Consider the following 6,772-nt stretch of genomic DNA (forward strand, 5'->3'; position numbering starts at 1 on the left):
CAAAGGAGAAGAAAGTCAGGTGTATTCCCATGTTCACAGTCTCCAGTGGGCTTCTGCGGCTTGTGAAGACCCGAATTTACTTCTCCAATCATTTCCTCTTGGCCCAAAACACTTCCTTTGACGTGTCTTACACCGCAAACCTGTTGGTGATGAATTCTCCCAACTTTCATCGTAAAATTTATTGATTTCACTTGCAGTTTGGTTTTCACCAGAAGTTTCTGGTTCTTCATCAGAACTGGACATCTTGATGGACAGATCTAACCCGTGACAGATGGCTTTCCGGCTCCCCGGGCTCACGGGCTTCCCGACGAGCAGTCAGACGGTGAGATGCCGTGGTGGCCTTTCTTTGTATTCACGCCGCTCCGAGGTCATTGAGCTCTTCAATCTGGGGGCTGTAGGTTTTCTCACACTTGGAACATTTTGGGCCATTACTCTGTTAAACAAATGTTCCCCTCACCCACTTGGGGCCACATCTTATTAGACTGCATGGTATCAGCCTCAAATCAGCAAGGTTCTGCTTACTTTTTCCAGGCTTTGCTCTCTCCACGCTTCATTTGTATAACTCCTATCATCCTACCTTCAAGTTTAAGGGTCTTCTCTTCTCTAGCATCTAACCTGCTGCTAATTCCAGCTAGTACACTTTTTTTTCATTTCGTATGTCGTATATTTTTATGTTTAGACTTTTCATTTGATTCAGTCCCATACGTTCTCTTTTGATGATATTCACCATGCATTTCTGTTTGATTTTGCGCATGGCTCCCTTTAAATCCTTGGCTACAGTTTGTCTCGGTTTTAAACGCCTTCCCTGCTCATTCTATCATCGTGTCACTTTGGGTTCTGTGTCTTTTGACTGCTTTTCCCTTCGTTACAGGTGACATGCTCTGGCTTCTTCACATGTCCTGTCATATTTTATCAGGTGCTGGAGGTTATAAATGCTAAACTGTTGAGATCCTAGATTCTTGTTTTTAAGAATATTGAGTTTTGTGCCAACGGGGTTAAGCGATGGTGGAGACCATCCTGGCCTTTGCAAGTCTTGTTGCAAAGCTCATCGGGCAGGCACTGAGCAACCTTCACCTTATGCTCTGGGGTGAGCTTAGCCCCTCACCTGAGACACTGCCTTTGGTCCCCATCAAACACCCTGGGTGGCCACCAGGTCCCTTCATTCTGGGTGCCTGGCATTTAAGTGTCCCTGGGCCTGCATGGACACTGGGAGCCGTTCACCCTGGTGGCTGCTTTTTGCTTCGCTCCCTGAGACCTCACCCTGCACGTGCACAGAGTAGCATTTCTGAGGGTCTCTGGAGCTTGAGCTCTGCACTGCTGCCCACAGACCCCCAACCCCCAGCCTTCCCAAACCCCATATCTGCCCTCCCAACTCAGTGAGACACCATGTTTCACCCCTTGGAAAAAAGTCAGGCAGCCATGGGGCCCTCCTGATTTGCCTCTTTCTCCCAAGAGCCAATGTCCCCCCCTCCCCTTGTCCAACATCTGAAAATAGACGCTTCTTGCACTTTCTGTTCCGTTTTCTCCTTGATGATGGTGGGAGCTGCCTCATCACAGCCAATATGTCTGTGATGTTTTAAATTCTCAATTGAAGTCAAATACACACATTTTGTTTTAACTCCCTACTTCTTTGGAAACCTGAAGTAATCCCTGATTACAACACTGGGGCCAGGGCTCTGGAGTCAGACAGGCCTGGGCTCTTACCCAGGCCGGGCCACTCACAAGCAAGGTGACAGTGGGTAAGCCTTTATCCCTCAGTTATGTGGGGACGATGACACACACACCTCAGGGAGTTTCGGTAAGAATTCAATAAAATTATGCACACAGTAGGTGCTTAATAGAAAGTAATGACCATCTGCTCTTTAAGGTGCAAGGAGTGACCGTGTGCCCCTGCGCTGAACTGCTCAGCAAGGGCCGCGCTGGTGGGCCAGAGAAACAGCCAAGCCCCGCCCGGCAGCCCGGGCCCCGCACCGCCCCCAACCCATCTGTGGACCCCTCCCACCCAGGCCTGCTCTTGCCCAGCACAGAGGAGCCTCTGTCCTCAGGCCCACTCACAGCCACAGCATCATCTGAGACCAAAGAGACCTTTCCCAGCTGCCCGCCGGCTGGCTGAGGCACCCGAGGGGCCCTGCAGTGAGTGAAAGGTCAGCCCGGTGCCAGGCCCGAGAAGAAAGGAGGTGGTTGTGCCCCTTCCCTCCACCCAGCACATTCCCTGCAGCCCCCAGGAAGGAGGGGAGCAGGCAACGGGCACTGTCCATGCAGCCCTGGAAAGGGAGAGGGACACACCCTGCAGCCTCGTCCTCAGCCCTGGACACCGGGATGTTCCAGCCAGCAGGCGTCCTAGAGGACTGCTGGCCCCAGGGCACGCTCTCTCCAGGCTGCGGTCCGGGGGCAGAGCAGTGTCCGGGAGACCCAGCTCAGGCCGAGCCGGTGCACAGGATCCCCTCCAGCCACGGCAAAGGGGCTCCTGCAGGTGGCGGGCACTCACTTCTCAGAGCAAGTGCTAGACAGCTATGGGGTGGACGGGTCACAGCCTCCCCCCTGCTGGGGATGCTGCATGGGAAGCGGCCCTCATTTCCCATGCGCCAAGCTTGCGGCTGACCCCCATTTTTCCCCGTAAGGTAAACGTGGCTGTGTAGGCTCCAGTCCCGGGACCCTGGCTCTAGGAGCTAGGCCAGCCTGCAACCTCCAGCCGTGGCCCAGGTCTGGGGTCCGGGGATAGCACAGTGGTGTTACCCCAAGGTTCTCGAGGCCCGGGGCCGGGGAACAGGGGCCACAGCAGCTGCTCTTGCCTGCCTCTGCCTTTCGGTTCTCAAGGCCGGAAATCTCCTCAGGCTGGGAGGGAGGCTCTGGGGGATGCAGGATGAGCCCTGGCCAGCTACGCAGGTGGATGTCTTCAGGGTGGCCCCCAGCCCCCTCCAGGCCCTCCGCACGGAGCTCCGTGAGACCTGGCGTGCCAGTCACCATTCTGCAGGTCACCCCCAGCCCCCTCATGAGCGTGTGTCCCCGGGGGAGCAGCAGACTCGGCAGAGGGCAGGGGAGGTCTGAGGGACAATGAGAAGGGACAGGGTCGCTGCGTGGGCTCCCTGGGCAGCCTCAACCCACAGAACAGGATCGTGGTGTGTCCAGAGGCTGGAGGTCTGAGAGCAGGGTGGCCGCAGGGTCACGCTCCCTCTGGGGGCTGGAGCACAGGGTCCTGGCCGGTCTCTTCCAGCCTCTGGTGCTGCTGGTCGTCCTTGCGTCCCTTGGCAGTCACTCCACATCACCCCAGCCTCCGCCTCTGTGGTCACTTGGCCTTCTGGTTCTAAATTTCCCTCTTTTTATAAGGACCCTGGCCACGGGATTTTGGGCCCAGCCCAACCCAGTATGTCCTTGTCTTCCTTACATCCGCACAGACCTTATTTCCAAATACGAGCACATCACAGGTGCTGGGGCTAAGATTATATTGAGGGGGGGGGCTCCGTGCAAACCCTGTGATGGGGAGCCCTCTCTCTCCGCCAGGGTCAGGACCAGCCCAGAGGCCCAAAGCAGGGAAGGAGGGCCCCCGCCTCTCTCCTAACCTGCTCCCACACACTCAGGGGCTCAGCCACAGGGTGCGGAGAGTTCAGAGACGCACCCCTGCCGGCAGCCCTGGGGTCCTGCTCGCCACCACCTGTGACCCAGGGGGGCTGTTTCCTCCCAGGCACTCTGCGCCAGCTCCTCCGTCAACGTTCACGCCCCCCAACACTGACAGCTGAGACAGCAGGGACTGAGACGCCGAGCCACTCACTCTGGGTCCCCCAGCCCCAGTCAGACGCTGAGCCAGCTCGACTCAGGGAGACGCCCCCCCAGAGCCCCCCCAGTTTGGTGGCAGAGCCAGGCTCAGGGAGCTGGAGGGGTCAAACAGGCACCGCCCGACCAGGGCCGGAAGGGGTGGGGAGGGGACCAACCCCACAGGACCAGGCCGAGTTCTGAAAGCGGGTTTTATAGGAAAGCACTGCGTGGGGGTCGGGCACCCGCGGGGCTTGCTCTCTCCAGGGGTGTCCTGCCCCTCTGCTCCACCCCACCCCCAACCCAGGCTGGGCCTTGTGGGTGCAGAACCCAGGATGGCCTCTGGAGGGCAGCAGCTCCCCACCGTTCGCAGGAGCGGCCCAGAAGCTCTCCCGCACGCAGCGAGTCCAGGACCCAGGCCTCCGCCCACAGGCTTAGCCATGAGCCCCGCAGCCCCCACAACACACACTCACAGGTTGCGCTGACCGCCCTACAGGGCACCTTCCTGTGGCCAAGGTGAGCCCTGCCCAGGTGGCCACTGCACAGGGGCGTGTGCTACCTGACTCCCTGTTGCAGGGTGGACGCAGGGGACTGAGGGCACTGAGAGCAAGGATCAGGTAGGCCATGGGCGTGCTGGGCAGGACCCCTCTTTCAACCACAACACCCAAGAAAATGCCAGCCCGGCCCCGCAAGGCTGTGACCCCTCCTTGCTGGCACAGAGCTGGAAACCAAAACAGCCGCCAGCCTGGAGAGGTAGGTGCGGGGGGAGGAGGGGAGGTGAGACAGACCCCAGGCTACACGGTGCCCTGCGGGCTGCCACGCCCCTGCACCTTGCCCACTGCACCAAACCCTGGGGTCAGGAAAGGGACCAAGGTGATCTGAAAGCTCACTCAAATGCACAGCCTCATCGGTGAGTTCCAGTAGAATCGAGCTGGGTGGCCCAGAGACGGATCACCCAGCATCTCTGGAGCTGAGCCCTGGGATCTCAGATCACATCAGTGACTCACTGGGCACTAGCTGAGCACCTGCTGCATACAGGGCCCAGGGCTCTGTGCTGTGGGATGGACACATGTAAGAGCTGCGGCAGAAAGAGGCTATATTAACAAAGACATAATATCCAGAAGAGAGGAGGTGAGCGTTTCCTCATTTTCTTATCCTGGCATGGTACTGGGTTCTGTCCGGAAAACCACCTTTTGAGAAGGATTTTGGCACATTTTGAAGTCTCTTGGGGGAACATGTCAAGACGATGAACATCTGGATTCCATGTCGTGTCAAGAAGGTCTACAGCATGTGATTAAAGGGCACCTGGGTGGCTCTGGTGGTTGGGCATCTGCCTTTGGCTCGGGTCATGATCCCGGGATCCTGGGATCGAGTCCTGCGTCGGGCTCCATGCTCTGCGGGGACCCTGCTTCTCCCTCCCCCTCGGCTCCCCCTGCTTGTGCTCACTCACTCTCTCTGTCAAATAAATAAAACTAAAATCTTAACAAAGAATGTGATTGAAGCAGATGACGTGATGACTTGCACCGGCAGATGGTGAGCTCCCCATCCTGAAAGTATTCAAGCAGGGCAGGACATTAGCTTCTTTGGTCTGGGTTGGGGCTCAGGGCGCCTGTGTCAGCCCGCCACCCTGCCCTCTCCTCAGGTGCCAGAGGGATCTTTCTGCCAGACCTGATCATTCTGTCCCTTTGCTTCAACCCTGAGGGGCTCCTCGCCTCTCTTTGCCGTCCCCATATGCCGAAGCCCTGCGAGTCTCCCCCACCCTGCTCCCTCTACCGCAGCCCCACTGCCCTGAGGCCGTCATTCTGAGCACACTCCCTCCCACCCCGAGCCTCTGCACCAGTGCCACCCGGCCCAACACGCCCCCTTTCCTCAAGCGAACTCCTGCTCAGCCCCCAGGTCTCAGGTCTTCTAGCCCTCTCAGGGGCAGAACAGAGGGGCTGGCACCCTCTCCTCGCCCCATAAAGCAGGGAGTGCCCGGAGGACAGAGACTGTCTCATTTGCTCAGAGCTCTATCTCCAAGGCCTGCACCCGGGTCAGCACACAGTAGCGGCTCAGTGGATGTGCACGAGGGAAAGGAGGAAGGAAGGAGGAGAGGCCTTGCTGCAGAAGAAGTCTGGGCTGGCCCCAGACGAAGGGCTGGGACGTCCGGAAGAAGAGAGGTGACATTGTCAGCTCTCACCAGGACGTGCCCATGTAACAAACACGTCCCTGTGCCGGGGGCTTCTGGGCAGTGGTGGATCGGCTCCCGAGCTTTCCTGTCCCGGGATCTGGCTGAAGGAGGAGTGGAGCCAGGACACATCGCTGTCTTGGAGGCCGGGACCCAGCGACGTGGGGCAAACACACACTCTCTCGGAGCCTCCACAGGCAGCTCACCCCCAGCTCAGCAGGCCAAGAGGCTGCGTCTCGCCCAGGAGGGCTCGGGTCTCCCGAGCAGGGCGCGATCTCCGGTGCAGGAGGATCCTGGGAAGCTGTCCTGCGGGCTTCCCCCTGGAAAGGTCAGTGGCCGCACAGGTAGAGTGTGAGCGGAGGGGCGGGCTTCATGCCGGAGCTGAGGCCGCTGCCCTTGGTGGAAGAGGCCACTAGGAGCCATGGACGGTTTCTGAGCAGGGGCGCGTGGTGAGTGCACGCTGCTGTTGCCACTGGGGCTGGTGTGGGGCGGGAGTGGGGGATGCTGAGTGCCAAGCAGGATGACAAGGAGGGACCCTGCCTGGCAGAAGGGCAGGTTGACGCAGAACAGAAGCCGACCTGTCCCAGCCCCTGGCATCTCCTGCACAAGGACCCTGATTCCTGGACTCTCGGAGGGCGGGGCGGCAGCAGCCTCTGCTCAGGGCAAACTCCATGGACGAGACTTGGAAAGGCCAGGCTTAGAGTCCGCTGGACCTTGTGCAGACCAGCAGGCACCTTCCTTTCCAAGCCCCAGGAGATGGTGCTAACAGCTGAGACGCAGAACAAAGGAGGCAAAAGAAATCTACAAAAATCTACAAAAAATTAAATTTCCTTTGCAGTCCATTGACAAACCCTT

The sequence above is a fragment of the Lontra canadensis genome, unplaced genomic scaffold (genome assembly GCF_010015895.1).
Source record: "Lontra canadensis isolate GAN:19392208 unplaced genomic scaffold, GSC_riverotter_1.0 scaffold25, whole genome shotgun sequence".
In the NCBI taxonomy this organism is placed as follows: domain Eukaryota; kingdom Metazoa; phylum Chordata; class Mammalia; order Carnivora; family Mustelidae; genus Lontra; species Lontra canadensis.